The 23979-nt window shown below is 38.1% G+C and overlaps 1 protein-coding gene across 2 annotated transcripts in view; it reads left to right on the top strand.

Annotated features, from left to right (window-relative positions):
• Nucleotides 1-23979, top strand: part of LOC134538845 (fibronectin type-III domain-containing protein 3A) — a 416513-nt gene that overhangs the window by 6803 nt on the left and 385731 nt on the right. The gene's annotated exons all lie outside the window — the stretch shown is intronic.

The following is a 23979-nucleotide window of genomic DNA, read 5'->3' as shown; positions in this document are numbered from 1 at the left end:
ACTTGAGCCCGACTCACAATAATCGGTCCATCACGCCTCATTCAGCCAATCAGCTGGCCCGAAAAATTTCCATCCGTCCTTCCGTCAAAACCTTGCCAACCTTTAACTCTCGAAGGTCGGACGAACGGATGAAATTATAACCTCAAGAATGACTGGAAGGCACTGTCTTTATTGTAAAAGGTTTTTTTCAGTTGTCATTGTCTAAGCTGTTTCAGTATTATTTTTTTAACTTGCCTATGAACGTTTTGAGTTTGATATCGAAACAAAAATTGTCAGGCACAAAAGTAATCAATAATGCACTGTAACTCGAAAATATATTGAAATAAAATTTAGAGATTGTTTAATCATGTATAAGTGCTTAGTGTACATGATCGTCCAACTGGTAAACCTGAGACGTGAAATTTCCTCAAAAATGTTAATAGTTTTTTGGCATTAGCCAAGTATAAAAATATGACTGACGGACGGATTATTGTGATAGTTGTTGACAGACGGATGGATGGTGGGATGGACGGGTGATAGACGGATGTGATAGATCATTGAGAGTCCAGTTTTAATAATGTGTCTATTTAGCGTATACAACTTTGGGCATCACATCAGAGACTGCCAAGTTTTGTTTATTGTAGCCGAAGAACTTCAGTGTATGTACAAGCTTGCATGATCTGACATGGTACGTTATTTCCTGAATGGTGCCCAGATGAACCGTCAACCAATCAACAATCATCTGTTTCCATAAACAATATTCAGTACACGTTATAAGATAGTGGACAAGTTATTTTTTATAAAAAAAAAATACTGTAATACAACAAAGCAAATAAACATACATAGATTTGAATCTTCTAATTTCTGGTTTTGTAGTTAGTGTAGGAGAAAATAGGTAAAAAACACAATTAACCATTATGTGTTTTTTTAAATTAATTATATTAATAGAATATAGAATATAATGGTCATTAAGAAGTATTTAATTTTTTTATATATTTTTTAAAGTGCTCTCTGTTTGAAAACATGTTTCTTGTAAATTTTGAGGCATCTTGAGTAAGAATCCCTTATTTTGCCAAGTTAAGTTTACAAGTGGCATATGTAAATGGTTTTATATTTCTTGTATTGTTCTTATGAAAATATTAATTTTTCTGAACTAATGTATGATGTTTATTAAATAACATGAGTAATGAGTAGAAGTAGCACAATGCTAGAGGTTCAATTGCATATGTTTTAAAAGGAAGAGTGCAAGATTCAGTAGGTTTCTTGACAAATATTGTTCTCTGCCAGCTATATTTTAATTACAAAACACATTTTGGCTAGCTTTTGAATTTACCCAAGACATAATGCTGTAAGTAATGATGGAGTGGAAAAATAAACAAACCATTAACTTATTATTGCTGTCCCTTTATTTATTTAATGCTGATACAATACCACGCAAGGCAGATGCTTTGCGGGTGTCGCGTGGAAATAGCAGTCAGGCAGCAGCGACTGGTGAAGTGTCGCAAGTCTCGTTCTCTCTTGCAGCCACGCACCAGGAGTCAGCCACCACTGCAGGGTGAAATAATACCCCCAGATATTTAAATTTAAATCTGATCTGTTGAGATTTTTGTACATTTTCTTAGTGTTGTTCATAGAATCTTGGTGAGTCCACTTGTGGGCATGGGTGCTCAGAAGGGGGGGGGGGGAGGGGGGTCAGTGGGGACAGTATCTCAGAGGTCCAGGCACCAGAGGGGGTCCAATTGGTATTCAAGTCTTTTAAAATGAGTGAATTTACCCTGATGGTACGATGAAAATTACAAGATACCCGCAGATGACATTTACGGTCTTCAGATTTTTTTTTTTTTTTTTTTTTTTTTAAATTCTGGAGTTTGAAAAGTTGTACGTAAAATAATATGGAAAGGGGGCCCCGTCAAAATGGTTGGCCCCCGGGCCCTTAGTTTCTCTTCATGGCCCTGCTTTCGGGGTAGTTATTCAAAAATTGCGCGTGTTGTGGCCAGTTCTAATACTCTCTCTGTGTTGTATCACAGTGAGCTGGTGTCTTCATGTCCTGCAGAGTCTGGAAACCCAGAAACCGTCTGTTAGTGAGGCGCACCCCCGCCGGTTGAATTAGCGATTTCATCCATCGCAGCATTGCAGCCCGCCTTGCCGATAATGGGACCACTCTCGAAGCCACTTCGTGGTTTCCCTGCAAGCCTGTGTTGAGCGCTGATCACGCACCTCATACCTCAACTTAGTATACAGCTGCAATCTGGGTTTTTTCGAGTTGAGTCGAGTCTTGATCGACAACTAATGAGGTCGAGTCGGGCTAATTGTATTTTTCACATGTTAATTAATATTGGGTGCACAAAAAATTGATCCATCAAATATGTGAACCTAAATGTAACTTTGCCTGGACTGGGTTAAGCGACACAAGATGGGAAAATAAAATAAAAATGTTTTTTAAAATAGTGTTTTCCAAGTATTGATAATTAAAAAGAAATCAAATGTGTAAAATGCTGCTCTGCCTAAAGTTATGATGTTAATTAATTTATACACCTTATTTTACTGTAAACTTGTAGACATAAAATATTTACATACATTTCACAGTTGGTCATTAGTTGTTACCGGTAGCTACTGATGCATTTTATTGTTTTTGGTGTGTAGATGAAAAGAACTTAGAATTATGTATATACATATGCATTTTCTTGGCTTCTGGGTGTAGGTCGTGTCAGGTAATTGTCTTGCGACGTTTCGGCAGTCATTGCAGCTGCCATCATCAGGTAGACAGTCAGACTTAGTCTACCTGATAATGGCAGCTTAAATGACTGCCAAAACGTTGCAAGACAAATACCTGACACGGCCTACACCTAGAAGCCAAGAAAATGCAGGCAATGGCCTTGAAAGCCTGCGATCTTTATTATGTATACATGGTAGATAAATGTGTGTATGTTGTGTATATATATGGTAGATAATATGTTTAAAAGTAAGGGACACTAGGGTAATAATAATAAAATTATGAGAGTGTAGTAATTTTTAAAAATAAATTATAGACCTAAAAAAAAACTGGCTCTAATTTGAGTACTTGTAGGTGTCCACTAATGAACTATTGCCAACTGATGTATACTTTGCCAGAAAACTTCGGGTTTTTCCATCCACTAGATTGGTCTGGTTAGTGAGATTGTTTTATGAGCCAAAGAACCTTTTAAGTTCTTTTTTTGTCTTTTGTCTTCTCGTCACTGCATTTCTTCTACCGGTACAGCAATGGACAAACAGCGTTGCTGTACGGACCCGTAGGTTTTAAGGCTCAGTTTCACCTGCTGTGTTGAGTTATTGCATTAATTTATTTCTGTACTTATCTATTTATTCATTTAATTCCATGGGCCTTTTTTTTTTCATTGAACCATTGTGGTATTTAAATATTTCATAGAAAAACTACCATAGTTAAAAGACATCAAGAAATTGAGATATACATTTGACACAAAATAATATTTAGGCCTTCATACCTTAAGAAAAATAACTAGGGTCAGCATTTTTTTACATTAGTGTGTGTAGCTCCCTTAAATCATTACACTTAACTATGTTTTAAATTTAATGCTTGGTTTATAATATAATGTATATATATTTTTAAACTAAAACAATTCACATAATATTTCCTTATAAAAATCTGTTACTAGCAAAAAACAAAACAAAAATATATATATATTTAACTAGGTGGGTGGGGTTAAGTCTTATTAGAGAGCGGGTGTTGATTAATTCTTTACATCCTTTAATAATTACTTATATGACCAATAATACATTATAATTTATGCACCATAATTTTTGTAGGCCACTGTTATTGAAGATTGTTTATAAATTAGAGTTTTCAAAAAAAAAAAAATTAAACTCTGTTAAGGTGGCATGGGATTATAAAATTGGCCCATGACTGGTGAAAAAATTTCTTGAATGCTGTTTACTGGAAAACATTTACTACTTAAAACTTTTTTATGTTAAAGATTTGGGTACAGTTATGTTGTAAAGTATGTATAGAGTCCCTTAAATTTAATTGGCCTGTTAAATGAGTTTCTTTTTAAAATGATGAGTAAAGTGTTATTATGGCCCTGATTAAAAAACAGTAATAGCTGCTAGTTAGGAAAATAACATCTGTGTCAAATCCAGGAGTTATTCTACGTTAAAACTGAAAATATTGAAATTACTTACATCAAATACGCTTAAGAATAACACTGGAAGTACCAGTATTTTTATTAGCAAAAAAGATGCTGTTGTCGCACTAGTCCGATATAAGGCAGAAGTATGTTTTAAAAATTCATGAAAGCAACATTGCGGAAATTGAAAAAAAAATTTTCTCTTAAAAAGTTACATTTTTATTATTATAATTTATGGTAAAAATAACCTCCAGTACATAGAATTTTTTAACAGAAGTCAAAAATGTGTGTCACCATATAATGAGATACAGAATTTAAATGTTCATTCATAAAATGTTACTGTAGTATCACAACATTCACAAAATGTAGTGACATAACTTCCCTCCATGTTATTTTTTGCGCCCCGGCACAGGTCGAGAGTTTTACCAGTGGTAATCAGCATGCAAGTGGCTGGTTTATTTGTTCATGCTGTCTCTCTAGCTGGCTGGCAGCAGGGCATGAGCTCAAATTTACCATTGGTCAGCGGTTTCTTTCATCAGCAAATCGTCTTGAGAACAGATGCTTCTTTTAAAATGCATCACATCTAACTGCTGTTAATTTTGAGTCATCTGTAACAATAATGAAAAGTTTGTAGTAATTATTTTCTGTTTTTTAATCTCTCACCAGAAAAAATAGATGTCACTCAACTTTTACTTGTTCCATAAAACATGTTATTAGAGGATTTGCCATGATGAGGTTTTATTTTTATAAATTTTATATTTTAAGTGATTTATGAAAGGATGTCATAATTAGCCAAAATGGCAAGAACCTCTCGCGTTTGTCATGTCTTTAATTTTCGTTTGTTTGTGCCGTATGCGTTCCTATACCATTCATCCGATTGCGATGAAATTTTGGTGAGTTATGCGCATGCCCGTGAAGGTTTCTGAGGCGGTATAACTATTTTTCAATAGTTAGAGCATAAATCGTTTAAAAAAATGTGTTTATTTCATATTAGGTATATAGCGGCACTTCGTCTGTTTTTGTTGTATAAGTGCGCGCGCATGACACAATTTATTTAAATATAAAAGAGAGACAGAGATAGTGATATAGATATAAATATATATAGAGTGAGATAGAGAGAGAGAGATAAGTTGAGATAAAGCGAGGTATAGAGAATAAAATGGGTTAGATAAAGAGATATATAGATGTATAGAGCTATTTAGAGACATATATAGAAGATATAGAGATAGTGGGAAGTATATATGTAGGTAGATATAAAGAGATAAATAGATACATAGATGTATATAGATGTAGATAGAGATAAATATATATAGAGAGATGGATATATGATTTGGATATGTGGAACTACTTCAAACATATTACAAAACAAAACTGAATGAGGCATTGCAATGCAGGCCGAGCATTAGCTAGATAATGGAATCTTTTCAATATTAGTAATCTCTTATTTTTCATCTTTTTTCTATATTGCTTTATAAAGTCTAAATTACATACAGACCAGGTAAATAACTATAAACTGGCAGAACAACGTCTGTCGGGATCTGAAAGTGATATAAATTAATTTTCACACTTGACATTCAAATTAAGAAGACAATTACTAACTACATCTGATTTCGAAAAAGGACCCCTTCACCCTGTGTTCAGCCCGGGCAACGCCGGGTATTGCAGCTAGTTAAAAAAATATATATTTTCAAGTTATAACATAATTGAGATGATAGGAGGATGTGGAAAGTCTTGACATGTAGTTTAGCAATTATAAAGGTACATGGCAGCAGAAATGTTATCAAAGGTAAATGTATTCTAGATAAATATTTAATACTGTTTACAACTACGCTTTCGTATGCAGTAAATCGATCCGTGTTTTTGATTACATGCTTTGCTCCTACATTTAAAGAAACTGTTTTAAAAGTAAAGTTGAAAGCATATGTAGGTTCTTCTTATAAATAAAGTACTTCCTAAGGCCTGTATTTATTGAGACGTGTTTTTAGAACTTTGCCCACTCAAACGTTTTTAGTAAGGGCAGGCATTTTTCGCGAATAAATCTGAACTCCTATTAGACTGCAACTAGTTATAATATCACCAGCGGTTTCTACCTTGTGACTGGCGGACGTCTGCGGGGGAAGTCGTTGCCTTGTTTGACCGAGCCACTCAGGACGTGTTTGCTTCCGCACTGACTCACTGTGATTGGTGTCGTAACAATCGATACTGACCTGAAAGAAACTCACCCAATCACGAGACACAGACGATGCTACAGTGTTTTAACTTTCAGCCAGTCACGGAATATTTTCGCGAAATATGCATGCCCCTAGTTATTAAGAGACAGGGTCAAGTCCAGGAAGACTTTTCGTGGGGGGCCATCACTAGAGTCCCGGAAATTTCGCGGATTCCTCTGGCCTCAGGATAGAATTCAAAGTTGTAGGTGTGCTCGACCCATGTTTACTTTCCCATTGGTTGATTTCTTAGCGAGAACATTTTTATCCATGTTATTTGGCACTACCTGATTCGCTTACTTCTCTCCTAGCTGGACATCGTTGGCTCACGGTCGTAGAGGGGCGTGTCCAGATAACTGCGGTCCAATCATAAACACAGTGCGACGGTGTGGAGGTTTGCATTCTAGCTTGCGACTAAATGAATGCGCGAAAATTCCGTGGCTCTAGCCATCACTCAAAGAAAGGACGCAGTTGTTAAACATGGTATATAAGGCTCCCTTCACACCGGGCCACCATTGTGAGCGCGCCAATAGAAACACGCCACACCGTGGTGACTTGAAACCAGACAGAACTACTCCCACTGAGTGGATTATTCACGCCAGCTGTGTACACACACACACACACACACACACACTGGCGCGTTTATAACCAAGCCATGCAATTTATAATAATAGCCGCTGCTTCGAGTGATGGCGGAACCAAGTTTACACCCAGAAAGATTGGTTTGAAAAGTGCTGAAGGGAACTCGCCTGCAGGTAGATCGGGAAACGAGGATGATTGCGATCAGGATACGAACCTCGGACCGCTCCGGTGCCGCTGGTCGACCCCGACGTCATTACATGACGACTTGATGTAAGCTTTTGGACTTACGCCATTGCTAAGCACTTTTTCTGTAGAAGAAAACTAAAAAATACCCAAAAGACAAAAAAAAAACACAAATTAAGCAAAAAAATGCTGTGGTATTTTTTTTTGTTTTCTTCTACAGAAAAAGTGCTCAGCAATGGCGTATGTCCAAAAGCTTACATCAAGTCATGCACTCCCATTGCACAAATCTTTCAAAGATAACGTCATTACATGACGTTCCGTCATCAAGATGGGACGAGGGTGAAACAGCGAGATAGATGCAATGACGGAATGCAACGTGGGGAGTGAACAGGAGTACTACGATAAAATCCACTGGCAACGCCCGTAAATTTTTCCATATCACGTGCCCAAGTTTATCCTTTGATCCTAGTGGCATGATCCTGAATATATTGATCCTGTGGCAAATGAGTGATGCTTTTTTTTTTTTAAAAATTCAGCACTTCGGAAGATCCTGGACATAACAAAAAAAATTGAACATAACATAAATACATTATGTCATAGTTCTTGTGGAGAATTGTTTTCTTATACTTTGTAGGATCATAGTTCATTTTCATATCACAAGTTTTTGATATATTCAGGATCGTTCGGCGTACTAAAATAAAACATCGAACATCATGTACCACAGAATCAATGTATACACGATTAATGGATAAAATTGGATACGTGATAAGGGAACGTTTACCGAAGAAAGAAATGTGTGGTTTGACTTAATGGAATCGAAACCGGGTCGTCAAAATGGGAGGCGATCTACGCAGTCTTATTTCCGAGCCGACCATTGATTGCAGGTTAAATCTTCACGAGAAATTAAGAAGAAAACACATTTAACACTTTTCCCTTGAAATGCTTATTAACAGTCTTATGCAATCTTTAAAAAAATCATGATAAAGCACTTTATTTATAAAATAAATATCGGAAACTCCTTGGACCTAAGCAACAATAATCCTCTAGTAATATTTTTCTTATTACTGAGATCTTACACGTGTGAAAAAAAATTGATTGATATTATCTCCCTGCAGCAATATAATGGGGGTGATCGATACATTTCTTTTGAGAGTAATTTATAACACATCTGTAATCGAGTTCAACTGGAGTGCTATTGTTACGAGTGGGAAAAAAAAAAACATGTTCGGAAAGGATAGCCCAATCAATTGAACTAATAATTACACTGTGTATTTAATCCGAAAGAAAACTTAATGTCCCTCCAAAAAAAATTGATCACACCTTTGTAAGTAAAAGTTTTATGCTCCCCACTGGAGCTGGGCTCGACGTTGTCTCTGTGTGCTGCTCTTCTCGTACCGCGCACCTCTGTCCCAGAACACTGCCTCGCACTGCTCGCCCGTCCGCCGCGCACACAACATCCCTGATGCTTCCATCCGCGACCGTCACTCGTCGTCCCACCATCGCTCGCCAAGGGGGTCATTCACCCTCTTCCCTTCGCCGCCCTCCCCCAGCCTCTTTCACTCTGCCGCCGCAGGACAGTGTCGTCTTATACAGGGGGTCCGTGAACTAATGTCCCAGTTCCAGTGGTATATAATGTAACCCGCCTTCCGTCCAACATGGAAGGTGGGTTGCGTTCCCGACACACACTGGGTAAATACAATTAAAAATATGAAATACCCAAAAAAAAATTTCAAGAGCTCAAAAAAAAAATCAACCCCTCTATTTACCCAAGTTGTCGAGCTAAAAATATAAATGTTTTCAAACAAATTATAGGCTAGTATTTGGCTAATAGTAATAAAAATGCAGAGTACAAAAATGCAGAGTTTTACTGAATCATACTTGATCACGATACTTCAGATGGTAATACAGTTATAGATATATGGCAGTTACTTGATTTTAGTATGAGCATAACCATAAATTACAAAGATAATACCTGGTATGCAAAATCTAAATAAAATTTACCCTTTTAAATGGCCGTATAAACAACCACACTGAAACATTATAAGTCAGCCCTGATTAATATAAAAAATACAGTAATAACACCTAATGATTTAAAAAAGATAAATTATATAAAATGCCTATATATATATATATATATATATATATATACACAGTTTATAAGTCCTACAATAGTCCTAAAATAACAACAGTTTAATTTAGACTATTTACAACACTTCATTGGTCTAATTGGATATAAACTAACTTTTTTTTTTTTTTTACAAGTGCTCAATATTGCAACTTTAGTTTTACGGCACACATCCAACCTAAAGAATCCAATTCTTCCCAAACTCTGGTTAACACGTCCGGATTTACATCTGACCTCTGTAACGAGCAAATCCGTGTGTTCTCATGTTGTTCATGATGCAAAATAAACTGATAACACGAAACTCGGACGCGAAATTTTGAAGTAGAATTTCTTAAAAATAATGCCGTGTTTTTATGAATATACCGATAAATAAAATATTCGCTTTTCAAGTACGTACCGAAATTTCGAGACGCGAATCATCACACGCGGGATTGCACAGCGTCGCCGCCACGGGTGTTGCGGGTGGTATCGCAGTGGAAATCAGGCGCAGAGAACCCGCGCACGCTTGCGACTGCACGAGTACCCGTTAAAAACCTTGGTTTCTTAATTTCCTTGCGAACTCCGTCGCCGGTTAGCTTTTCAGATTCTCTACCAGCTGACACGACGCCATCCCTGTATCGACGCTCGTGGTCGATCCATCGATAATAAGGTAGCACAACGCAGGGGCGTAGCCAGGGGGGGGGGGGGTTTAGGGGTTAAACCCCCCCCCCCCTTAGCACCAAATCTTTAATTAATTTCTTATTCATCAATCAAACAAATTTCATATTAAAATTAATAAAAATTTTACCATTACAATATTTAAATTTAAGAACCAAAAACTGCTAAAATAGCACTATTTTACACCTTAAAATCCCAATTTATCCGGGGGAGGAGCCCCGGACCCCCCCCCCCCCCCCCGCTTTAATACGGGAAGGGGGGGTAGCATGCTTCTTAACACCACACCCCCCCCCCCCATACACAAATCCTGGCTACGCCACTGGTACAACGTTGTTATTTAAAAAGCAAATTGACATTATGTACACAATGTTGTGCTTTCATTTTGAAATGCGTTTAGCCTGTCTCACACTTAGATTGCAGTACTGAGAAAACGGCGACCGCTTTCGCCGTATTGATTCTACCCAGCTGGTTTACAATAAATATTTATGTTGTATACCAGTCTTTAATCAAAAGTTTTATTTTTTTAATTTACTGATTATTCATTTTCAAGACTATAATTTAGTGTGTATTGACAGTTACATCACAGTTGTAGTCATTCTGAAAAAAATAATTGGTTGTCTGTAAAGTCGGTTTACGGACGATAGTTTAACGTGACGTCATAAAACATTGATTAAATGATTGCTTACTTTTATGAATAAAATTGAATCATTTAAATTTAATTATCACTATTTTGTATGGATACAAAGAAGGAGTGAAATGAAATCTACAATTTAATTGATAAATTTACTTTTATTTGCACTCATTAATTCAAATATGTTTATTACTTTAACGAACAGATTATTTTAACTATAACTTTTATACATGTTTGCTATTTAACTTCTTCCAATCTGTGTTATTCTGTTAAGGATAGGACGATGATAAGAAAAGTAGGAAACGAATGGGAGTGTTTCAAGTTTAATGTGCCTCGAAAAAGTCAAATCGATGGTTGTTCCAATCGAGTGGAAGAGAGATAGATGCGGCGCAAGCGTACAATTAGCGTAACGGGACTCATCGTAACGGGACGATGTGCGTAACGGGACACTTTCGAGCGTGCAGCCGGCGTTCATCGATTTATTAGACGTCACGTCAAAATAAGTATTTCGCAGGGGTTCATCGTGACAAAAATGAGTTTTTTTTTTGTGTGTTGAATTATAAATTATAAAATTAAAATATTAGCCTTTCACAAGAGTCGGTTTTTTTATAGTTCTCAGTATATTTTAAAATGAGCTTCAAAATTGAACAAACATTTTTGTTAAGTAAGTTGGTAATATTTCTTGTACAGTACTAAATAATTAAATTTATGTAAATTTTATCTCCTTTTTTCTCATCGATTATTTGTTAATATCTTCTTGTAAAATTTGAAGTACTGAATTCTTTATACATTTCAATCAATTTTGATAATAAATTACTTCGTAAGGAAACAATTTATGATGTAAAATTGGCAATTCTGGTGTATTCTTAATGTATTAATATATATATATATATATATATATATATATATATATATATATATATATATATATATAGCATGCTGACTCTCAGCTCGGGCAAACTTCCCGCTTTTCATTTGTAGCGCGAGACTCGAAGCTATCGCAATTCCAGAAGAAGAAAGGCTCTCACTCTAACCCGCTACACTCTGGAACTGTAACTTTTTGTTTAGAGAGCCCAAAATCTGTGCAGAAACTCGATTTGGCTTCAGTTATTTCAAGAAATAACTAGCTTAGATCCGAGTGGTTGAATTAAAAATAAAGCAGTTAAAATAATATTAACTGTTTTATAATCTTTCAAGGAATAAACTAATTTTTTTTGCATATATATATATATATATATATATATATATATATTTGTTCACTAAACTTTCTTGTATATTGATGGTATCTGGTACTCAGATGTTCAGCAGGATAAACCAGTGCCATCAAATTCGGCTCAGAATTTAAGATTTTTCGTGCTGGATTTAATCATCGGTAGAGACCTGCAAAATTCGCGGATTCATTCGGTGATAGACTAGAATTCAAACACACATACCTCTTAGATAATTTTGCTATTGGCTTATTGTTCATCTGGACGCATCTCAACCAGTTGTAAACCCTCAACCGAAGAAGGATCGAATCACAGACGAACCAGCTGAGACGACTTACAAGTCGGCAGCCAGTGAACTTGCGTTTATTTGCCCGAATGTGTACAGGGGTATGTGCAGTCTATCCTGAAGGCCATAGGAACCGCGAATGTTGCAGGTGTCTAAATCATCGGTAAGTGTTGGAAGCTGCTCCGGGTGTTTGTCGGATGGAGGCGGTTTCGGCGCGGCTGATCTGAAGTCGCACGGCGTGTGTGGGGGTGTGATGTTTGCTCTCAGCCACGCCGCGTGGGGTAGGTCGTTACGACCCCTCCCACGTCACCCCGCGGACGTATAACCGCCCCCGACGCCGCCTCCCCCGCCCCCGCGGGCATTGTGTCGCCCGCCGCCCACCCGGGCGCGCGTGGGCGGGGAGCTTTGATGGCGTACGGTAAATTGCCATTCAGTCCGCCCTCGCAAAGTCTGCGCCGTATCAGCTAACCGGGCCCCGCTTTGAACGGCTTATTTCACCGATATCGCCCGGTGCGATGGACAGCGGATATTTGCCTGAACCCGAGACCACACAGAAAGCTACGCTGTGTTCTGTGTTCGCTCCGCCAGACGGCCGGAGGGGTGGGGAGGCTGGATTGTATCCCCTTGGAAAGGGTACCTTTCATACTTGTGGTGGCGGTAGTGTAGCTGGGTAGAAACTGGGAAGGTACCCTTTCCGATTTCTCAAAATGTTTCGGTTTTAATGCAAATATTCACTGGAAAGGTATCACTAGATTTCATAGTATTTTTAACGTAGCTATACTAACCCAACCAACCATCCGCAATATTTTAAAGTATTTTTTTTTTAAATATTGATTATGATCTTAACCTATGAATCGTTGCTTACGACATGATTCAAAACTACTTCAAATGAAATATTTAAAAAAAAAAAATACTTTCTTAATTCTTAAGTTACGACTTTTATTGGACTATGAAAGTGTTAAATTTTGAAAGGGCACCTTCCATTTTGTTATTGTACAGAAAATCCTGAAAGGTACCCTTTCCGAGGGGAGACCTTTCCAGGGCATATTTGCATTAAAACCGAAACATTTTGAGAAATCGGAAAGGGTACCTTTGCAGTTGCTACCCAGCTACACTACCGCCACCATAAGTGTGAAAGGTACCCTTTCCGAGGGGATACAATGCTATCGTCCCCGGCCGGACAGATCAGTCTGGTTCGCGATGTCGGAGAGACGCATGCCGTGGCATTCCAGTGATGTTTCCGACGATAGTAACACTCTGCTGGCTGTCGCAGTACGTGAACGTGAAAAAGAAATGTGATCACGAAGTGAATCTAGAAAGGAAAAGAATTCGACGAAGCAGTTGCTTGCGAGGACGAAACCAAATTTCTGTATCATTTCAGAAAAAAATATATATACAACTCAGTTTTATAGCATTTCCTTTGAAATCAAATCACAGGCATTATCATATATTTTTCCTTCGATTTATTCCATCCATAAACAAGGATATTTTCGTAATCCTTCAATGAACTTTTCCGTCAAACATGACTATTTAAAGCACCGTACTGAGAAAAAAAACCTTCATAGAAAGCAAACGCAGACATACAGCACAATTCCGTGCGGGAAAAAAAAAATTATATTTTTGGTATCTGCGCATGCGCGAAGTCAGCAGAACCAAAACACCGCGGGAAGCCATCTTTTCACAGACGAGAGAGCCACACCCGTGGTTCCCCCAAGTTCACGCTCGGTTTTTTTTTCCGTACCACAAAAGGTGTATTTATTTGGGATGTAGCTTACTCATACGTCATACGCCGTTCTATCTCATTGTATAAACCGGTGTGGCATTAAATTTTGCGGTCGATTAGGATAGGTTAGCTACATTATAAATACTTTAAAACATTGTGAATGGTTGGTTATATTAGATAAGTATAGCTACATTAAAAATACTGTAAAATCATTCTATGGTTGCTTAGCAGATAACTTTTTAATATGTAGCTATCCAGCGCTAGGAAACCGTTTACATGATTTCACAGTATCTTTAATGTAGCTATCCTAACCAAATCAACCGTCCACAATGTTTAAATGTATTTATAATGTAGCTAACCTAACCTAATTGACCATTAGTTATCGTGAGTTGTCCAAAATAAACATTCACGAACACACGGCAAACGAAAAATATGTCGGCGTACAAATAAATACCGTTGCATTGTTTATGTTCTTTCGTTTTATCAACACCGCCATATTTATTTACAAAGAACAAAAAAAAAAAAACGAAGATGCACGATCGGCAGTTTGGCTTTCTCGTCTGTGAAAAGAAGGCTTCCCAAAAACCGGGCGACGTCGTAAGGATCACCAACACGGCATAGCGAACACGGCTTGGTGTGGCCAGTGACACTTGGGACTCGCGTGGTGAACATAGCGAACACAGCGAGCAATAACGCCCTGTGTGGCCGAAGCTGAACCTATTGATGGCCTTCTGGCGACCCGCCTCGTCGGGGGTGTGAGTGTGCTAGTGAGGCGGGATGATAAGCGCGACGCTCGCTGGTGCTTCTAGCGCGGTGTCTCCTCTGGACTGGCGCGCAGTCTTCTCGTCGTGCACAGGATAACTGTGAGATCTGAGCGGTGACCGTAACATTACATGGCCGAGAAATGAAGATAAGGTGTAATGCATGTCTCTTAAGTGCTTTCAAGTAACTGTACCGGTTGTTTTACGCTGAAACCATGCGATTTAGCAATTTAACTCTTCTAAAAATACAATTTAAAAACTTAAACCAAAATCAAAAGTACTTTCCGGCCCTCAGCGAACTCTTAAATGCTTTTCGTAAGCAGACCTTCCTCGGATATGTTGAGTAGTTTTGAAATAACGTTGTTTTTCCTGAAGTTCTGCGCACCGTGTGTGTGCCCGGGTAGGCGGAACCCTTAAAGGCCCTTTCACACGTGCGACTTTCTGTCGCAGCTACTTCAAAGTCGCTCTGGATGGAGTCACTTCTTTGTAAGTGAGCCATGCACTGCGACTAAGGAGAGGCAACCTGTTCCATTGTCACCGCGTCGCAACAGTCGCAGAGCGATCGCCTAGGACAGTGAAACACTCGTGTTTCAAACCCGCTCCTTCACACGAGCCACGGAACAGCAGGCAGTTCTTTATAAATTATGAAGTAGGTTCTGTGCCGTTCTGTGTTCAGAATGGATGCGAAGAAGTCTGCTTACTGCAATATATCATTGTATGATTCGAATTTAACATACCTACAAATATAGTATGTAACCTGAGACTTCAATAAAGCTAATTTTGAGTAACGAAGACTAAAATGTTTCTTACCTAATCATGACAGCCAATCGTTCTTCTGGACACACAGGTTTTCTCATGTTGGTTGTTTCGTATGTAAATTTTTGACCAAATAAAACGTACTATAAAGTAGTACTACTACTGCTAGTTTCGTCAAAAAATGCTACATAAGGAAGATTGTGTGTTCTATAATATGTTAACATATTGCTTCAAACTATATTGTTATATTGTTTATTTTTAACTTAAAATAATTAATAAATTATATTCCAAAATATTAACCTTTCACAAGAGTCGGATTTTGTTTTTTTAGTTCTCATTATACCTTAAAATGAGCTTGAAAATTGAACAAATTTTTTTGTTAAGTCAGTAATTTTTCTTGTGCGTCTCAGTCCTCACTTACCGTAACGAATTCTCTGATCCTTTAGCTGTCAAGTGGTGTAATTAAATTTTGGATGGAGATGATAAATATGTAGCTGCAACACCAAATGGGAGTACGTCGTTTGCCCTACAGGCGTTTGCCCTAAACGCATTTTCGAAGCATATTCTCGCATTCCTCATTCCATACAGGCGTTTGCCCTAAAAGTGTTTGCCCTAAAGACGTTTGTCCTAAAGTTGTTTGCTCTACAGGCGTTTGCCCTACAGGCGTTTGTCCTACAAGCGTTTGCCCTAAAGGCGTTTGCACAAACTGTTTGATAATCACATTTGGACCAAGCTCCGGCATTTGCCCTAAAGGCGTTTGCCCTAAAAAAAGTTTTTTGACAGTCGTTTTCCCTACAGTCGTTTGCCCTACAGTCGTTTGCCCTAAAGGCATTTGTCCTAAAGTCGTTTGCCCTACAGGCGTTTGCCCTACGAACCTTTTCGAAGATAGATGTCCTTACGTGTGTCGCCCCTGTTGACAAATGTTGGAACCATTCTCCAAATGAGTACAATGTACAAAATTCACAAATTAGATGGCAGCACATACGGTTGGCTTTCCCAACGTTGAAGTCTAAGAATGCAGCTGGTAATTGAACCTTACAACAGTTGGTGCGCCAATCTCAGTGACTGGATTGTATTTTTTAAATCATTTTTTAACAGAGAGGTTGATGATGTAATATTTTCCAAGGTGGGGGGGGGGGGTTTAACTAGTGAACGAATTAACTTAATTTAATATTGCTGCTATATATAAAAACAAGCGTTAACAAAAGGAGCTTACAAAATTGTATTATTCTTGCCTGCTGGAATTTTCACTTAAAGTCGTCCTAAGAACGATGACCCTAAAATAATTTAAGGCAGCGGATTAAACATATGTATTTATAAAAACATTTTCAGTGTTTAAAATTTACTGTTAAAATAGCCTCCGAGACCTCCATGCCTATTTTCAATTTTTATATAACATGTGCCCAACTGAATCTGTCGTTTTATTAATATGTTTGTAGAATGCGGTGAAAATACTTCCATCGAGAGTGTTCATATTTTGCTAATTCGCCCAGACCATATATAGCTTAACCCCTAATAAGTGTTATGGGAACAAGTGAAGTATAATAAAAGACTGATTTTATGTGTGACAGCCAATGAAATTTACAACTTTTCAAAATGCATTTAATCATATCATCCATATTGCCACAATATTTGAATGAATGTCATAGGTATGAGTGTAAACTAGGAACGATTTTGATATGTCGTGGAATGTACAATAATGAATTACGTAAAAGTATAATACACAAAGAAAGATCATTAAATATAACTCTGTTTCAGATGATAATGAATCAGCAAAAAAAAAGTGCAATTTTAGTTAATATATTTTCAAAACAATTTCGTTTCAAAATTGCTATTATATTGTTTTTAAACACTGAATCAACTTCTCTATATTTTTTGCAAGTGAAGCTTAGACAATAAATATTTAAAAAAATAATTCACCGAATTACATAATTTTCAAAATAGACCGTTGCAATTTTATTTAGTTAATTACATATTTGTCACATGCCCACAAACAGTTTTACGACTTTAACAGTGGGCACGATATATATATATATATATATATATATATATATATATATATATATATATATATTCAGTATTTGGTTAAATGTACGCAAGAGGTTTATCCAACCCGACTTGCTTGCCTTGGTCGGCAAATATGTTGGCTGTTTTCTCTGTTAGAACTCTGGGTATCGTGTGTATGGAGTAATGAATTCTTTCTTCACTTCTGCTAATGAAATTTATATACCCACTTTTATACCCATGGGTATAATAGAATATAAAGCAGAAATTGGGCGTCGTGCGGGGCGGGCTTACAGGACAGCAAACCATAACAAAAAACTGTTAGCATAACAATCATTAGGGACACCTGTATTTCGCAAATACATTTCGTGTCAAGGTATTTTACAAAATACTGTAGCTTTTCTCCTGTGGTTATTGGCTGAGGTCGGTGAGAGGTGTCGTCCCGCTCTTGACGGGGCCAATGAGAATGTGGTCACCGTACTGCTGCACCCTCACAATTTGCCATGACTCTTAGCAAAAGCTACAGTGTTTTGTGAAATACCTTGACATGAAATGAAATCGCGAAATACAGGTGTCCCTAACAATCATGTATCAAAAATAGTATTAGTTGTGCACGCGCAGTTCATCTCCACAAATTAAGTTTGTACGTGACTATATATATTTTTTCTCCTGATATCGTTTTTAGGTAGATTTCGCAGAGCGACTTACAGAAAATTTTACGATATTTTCTCCGATCTAGGTCCTATGAATTTCAGAATTTCTAATTGAGGTAAATATGAATGTCAAATGTATTGTTGGATTGGATTTATATCCCATACATATTGTTGAGCCAACAATTAATTTGCAATTTATTGTTACATTGGATATAAATATAGAAATATTCATAAGATTTTACATAGTTATTGAAACTTCTGGAATTTTTCAGAAAGTTTTTTTTTTTATATTGGTAGGCCGCACGGCGAAATCTACCTTTCCGACTGGCTGCCATCGGGGATTTTTCATTTATAATTATGGGATACATGATTTCACACTATTATGCACACAGACGCTTCATATCTAAAACAATCTTGTTCAAACGAAAGGTTTTTAACTTTTTAATAAGACTTTTTTTGTGACAGATATCTCAAAGAAAACAAAACCAGTAATTCGGCAGAATTCTATACGAGCCTCGTTGCCAAATTTAATGGACGCAAAATAATAAATTACCTACGCACAGACACAGCGAGGCTCTTTTCAGCGTAAATGTTACATGGCAAGACAAGATTCTAGAAAGGTTTAGCTTGTGAGTAGTGTCCTTTCAAAAAAATGTCAGGTAGGAGCCCTGGTTCAATAAACATGAAAGTCATTCGTAAAAAGATTCGACACGGCACAACTCGGCGTAAACTGGCTTACCAAGAAGATAGTCGGTTGAAACTAAAATGGCGTGAACTCCAATCGACTAAACCATATGTTGACTATGGATCCTCATCAGGGCTAGTTACTGATGTTCCTGAAAATGAACTATTAAGTAAGTGTGAACATTACATCGCGTCACTGCAAGTCACTTTGGAAGAAGGAAGGAATATTGTGGAACAAAAAAATATGCATACAATCCCGCAAGGAAAGTCGGTCTGTGTGCGGTGGGCTAAAGTCACATTATAATTATTATTGAGAAATACCATTACGTATCTTCATTATTTTATTTTGGGAATATAAGTGGAATCCACTATGGAAATATGAGAAATATTATGGATATATTTAAATATATATTATATTACGGATATAGCCTACTTTAATAATCATGCCAACCAATGACTATTATCGGCCAACTCTTATAACTGAACGTCAAAATGACCTAACACAAACATTACAAACTAAATGCAAATTATGGAAAACCCAGAACAAAACGAACTGGAATACTTCTTCATTGTGTACTTCAGCTGTATGTTGTGTATACATTCCAGAATAAAATAGTATGAACAATATGTAGGAGTTTAACCGCATTAGTACTATTATGCTAATTAAGAAAATGTTTAACAGCTAGTATTCGCATTATTTACCTATATGCTCGTAATATTTTAAGTAATCATAGCGTAATGCGTGTCTGACAGCTGAAATTGAAATAAGCAAAGCCCCGGAAAAAAAGTTGAACCTTTTTCCAGCGATATTTTTGTTAAATCGCCAATACTGTTTTTTTATTATACGATTTTCACCTAATGTTCCGAAATATTTTACAAAAAAATATTCGATAACATTGAACTTAGCGCAGGGAACCATCTGTTGGTGAATCTAGGAAGTTCATACCACATGAATTCCCACCAAACCTCGATATAGGCTTACATAAGTGCCATCTAGCGACGGTTTTGTTAACTTTGCATTTAGAGGGAAAACATTTATTTAGGTACTGCCACCTGCGGAGGAAATATAAAATACAAGAACACTGTTTGAATCGATACATAATTGAAAAACCTACATTACCCAAAATAACCTAAACTTCGTTTACCCTAAAGTCATTTGCCCTACAGGCGTTTGCCCTAAAGGCATTTGCCCTACAGGCGTTTGCCCTACAGGCATTTGCCCTAAAAGAGTTTGCACAAAATGTTTGATAATCCCATTCGGACCAAGCTCCGGCATTTGCCCTAAAGGCGTTTGCCCTAAAATAAGTTTTTCGACTGTCATTTGCCCTACAGGCGTCTGCCCTAAAAGTTGGTGTGGTTTCGTTAATCCAAAACATAAGTGCTTGCCGGCGTTTGCCCTACAGTCGTTTGCACTAAACGGCATTTACTCTAAAGTCGTTTGCCCTACAGGCATTTGCCCTACGTTTTGGGCAAACGCCTGTAGGGCAAACGATGTGTACCTCACCAAATTGTTTCCCCCGATTTTGTTATCATTCTTTTTTTTTTAAATTGACTTTCACTATGGAAGCAATTTTAAAAGACGTATTCACATCAAAACTTTGAATAATTGTATGTGTTTCGTGGTTGGCTGGGTTTATTTTCAGGTACACGCGTTGTGTCAGCACACCAATCATAGCCATCTGGTTAGAAAGCAATCCCATCATGAATGGCCCGGCCAAATAGTACAATGGCTTCTCTCGCAGACGACCTTCAATTACAAGGGAACAATCGCCAGCGCAGGCATACCTTATTGCAGTCTGAAGAGCTACCAGAATTTTTTTTTTTTTCGGGAAAAATACATGGCCCCGCCTGCCTATATGCAATCTGCAAACCATTTCCTCCACCTTCGGGCGTCGTAAACCTTAAGGCCCCCGCCTACCCGCGCACACACACGGTGCGCAGAGCTTCAGGAAAAACAACGCGATTTCAAAACTGCCCAACATATCCGAGTGGGGGTCTGCTTACGAAAAGCATTTAAGAGTTCGCTGAGGGCCGACATGTGCTTTTGATTTCGGATTAAAATTTTAAACTGTATTTTTTTAGAAGAGTTTAAATGGCTAAAACGCATGTTTTCAGAGTAATTTTTAGGCGTAAAACAACCAGTACAGATTCTTGAAAGCACTTAAGGGACTTGCATTATACCTTTATCTTCATTTCTCGGCCATATAACGTTACGGTCACCGCTGAGATCTCAGAGTTATCCTGTGACGACGAGAAGACTGCGCGCCAGTCCAGAGGAGACACCGCGCTAGAAGCACCAGCGAGCGTCGCGCATATCATCCCGCCTCACCGACACAAATACACCCCTGACGAGGCGGGCCTCTTAATTCCCTTATCAATCCGATGTACGCGTGCGTTTGTTGAGTCCCTCCTAGACTGCATGTTCACTCACTGACATGACGTTCATGTGACGTCAGCACGTGGATCGCTTGGGGAGTCGTAGCGTTGGGTTAGGCCGGGGGGGGGGGGGGGGGGCTGAATTTTATTCCCTCGGAAAGGGTACCTTTCATACTTGTGGTGGCGGTAGTTGTAGCTGGGTAGAAACTGGAAAGGTACCCTTTCCGATTTCTCAAAATGTTTCGGTTTTAATGCAAATATGCACAGGAAAGGTATCCCCTCGGAAAGTGTACCTTTCAGGATTTTCTGTACAATGACAGCAGAAAATAAACTGGAAAGGTACCCTTTCAAAATTTAACTCTCTCATAGTCCAATCAAAGTCATAACTTAAGAATTAAGAAAGTATTTTTTTTTTTTTCATTTCGTTTAAACTAGTTTTGATTCATGTCGTAAGTAACGATTCACAGGTTTAGATCATAAGCAATATAAAAAAATACTTTAAAATATTGTGTATGGTGGTTGGGTTAGTATAGCTACGTTAAAAATACTATGAAATCGTGTGATATCTTTCCAGTGCATATCTGCATTAAACCCGAAACATTTTAAGAAATCGGGAAGGGTACCTTCCCAGTTTCTACCCAGCTACAACTACCGCCACCGAAAGTGTGAAAGGTACCCTTTTCCAAGGGGATACAATTCCATCGTCACGCTCGGCGCAGGCCAGATGCGCAGGAATTTGTGTGAAGTTTGTCCCGATCCTTCTGCTTCGCTTCCCTAACGTCATTTGCGCTTGATAGGCGCGCGAGCAGTGTCATCTGGTGACGGGCAACATGCAGTACAGACCCGTACTAGCAGCGTACATGTGATCCGTATCGACACTTAAAGTTGCTAACGTCGTCTTAGACTTGCAAAAGATCAGATTGGCCCCTGAGAAAAGGTGCCTCGGGCCACTGCAGCAAAGTTTAACTAAGTAGAGTACACCAGCCTAACAAATTGTAAACCACCCAATTGTAACCAAATGATATGGAAAATAAAATTTCCAAAAATAATTTAAAATTATAATAACAATTTAAAAAAACGTGCCGAAATACCTAATTTCCGGCACACAGGACGAATATATATACCACCGACGTTTCGGTCGACGTTGCGGTCACCATCGTCAGAGTAGAGTTACCTTCTTAATTCCACCCTGATGATGGCGTCTGCAACGTCGACCGAAACGTCGGCGATGTATTCGCCTTTTTGACGCGGCTACAGACCAGAAGCCGAGCTAATTCAGACAATGGCCGCGAAATGCCTGAGATCTGTATCGATACTTATCCGTGCGATATATCGTGTTTATATATATCGTATTTTATTTGTCTTATTTTTACATGCTGTGACAGTTAAAGCGTGGATACCGCCTTGTCGTACATTTAACCACAGATAAAAAAATAAATAATAATTGGTGCATGAAAGTTCACCTAAATCCCTAACAACTTAATTGCACTGCAAATTATATGAACTGTTGTGTGAGTTTTCTTAACGACATATACCCGCTGCATTACTACGCTATCTCATGCGCCCACGGTTTTTTTTTTTTTTTTTTTTCAATTTTCGTTTTAAATCTTAAAAATATTTTCATAGATATTAAAAATTCACAATCACTAATTTTCAGGACAATCTGTATGTGGTTTTAAATCTCTATGGGGCTATGGGACATTATTTTATACTTTTTAATCCGTTTTAAAAACGTGTTATTTTTTTTTTAAATTTAAAGATTTATTTTCCGCTTTTTAGTCTCGTGTGTGCATTGACCGTTTTTCTGTGGCTATGTTTAAATTTTCAAGTCTCTAGCTCATCGGGAAGTTGATTTAAAATCGATTACAAAATTTGTACCGAACGGACAAACGTACATAAGATAGGGACACCTGTATTTCGCGAATACATTTCGTGTCAAGGTATTTCACAAAACACTGTTGCTTTTTCTAAGAGTCATGGCAAATTGTGAGGGTGCAGCAGTATTGTGACCATATTCTCATTGGCCCCGTCAAGAGCGGTACGACACCTCTCACCCACCTCAGCCAATAACCACAGGAGAAAAGCTACAGTATTTTGTGAAATACCTTGACACGAAATGTATTCGCGAAATACAGGTGTCCCTAGCATAACAGACAAGAATGTGCGCTTATAAAAACGTGGTATATAAAAAAAAAAGGTCGCTTCGAGGTCAGAAGTCGGCAAACCCGTGACCTTCAGGAAGCCGGGTCGGGCTGACATCGGCCAGGGATGTTAAAAATGGCGAAACAGCGGAAATATGTTTTCAAAAGAACGTAATTATTGTTTCCGTCTGTGCGGGGGCGTCCTAGCGTGAGCCACAGTAGCGCGACACACGAACACGCGAATCCGCTCATCACCTGGCATGTGTGTCACACGTCCCTGGCGAACGATGAAAGACCCGCTCACATTTATTTTTTGACGCGATAACGTCTCATAAATCGATGAACTACCGGCTGCACGCACGGAAAATTGTGTCACGTTCCGCCTGAGCCAGAGCGTGCAAGAAACGGCCAACCACCGTGCGAAAAAAATCTTCTATAATATCAAACAGGTTAAGGCGGGGCTTTTTAACTAATTGTTCGTGATTATATTTAAAGAAATTATTTAAATTAAATTTGCAAAAAAACAATAAATAATATTTAAAAAATTAAAAAGTATGTAATTTTTCATCAATGTTTTCTTATGACGTAATCACGTAAAATTATCGTCCGTAAACCGACTTTACCTACAACCCCCCCCCCCTTTTAAAAAAAAAAAAGAGCGGCTGTGACTTTGCTTTACCGGGTGAGCCGCAAACTGGTCAGCGCGCGCGCCAGGCGGTGTTTATGTCAATTTACGTCCAATTACGCGGGCAGGGATATCGATTCCAAGTGTTGGGTTTAAAAGGTGCTCAATTTTCCCGCAAGAGCTTAATATAGACGCGTGAACGACGTGGAACAAACCAGTTTCAGCCCGTTTCTTCCATGAACCACACATCGTAAATAACACGCACGTCCGAAATAGC

Source organism: Bacillus rossius, chromosome 14 (assembly GCF_032445375.1).
Source record: "Bacillus rossius redtenbacheri isolate Brsri chromosome 14, Brsri_v3, whole genome shotgun sequence".
In the NCBI taxonomy this organism is placed as follows: domain Eukaryota; kingdom Metazoa; phylum Arthropoda; class Insecta; order Phasmatodea; family Bacillidae; genus Bacillus; species Bacillus rossius.
The sequence above is the reverse complement of the archived record's forward strand: the minus strand, read 5'-3'. Positions and strand labels throughout refer to the sequence as shown.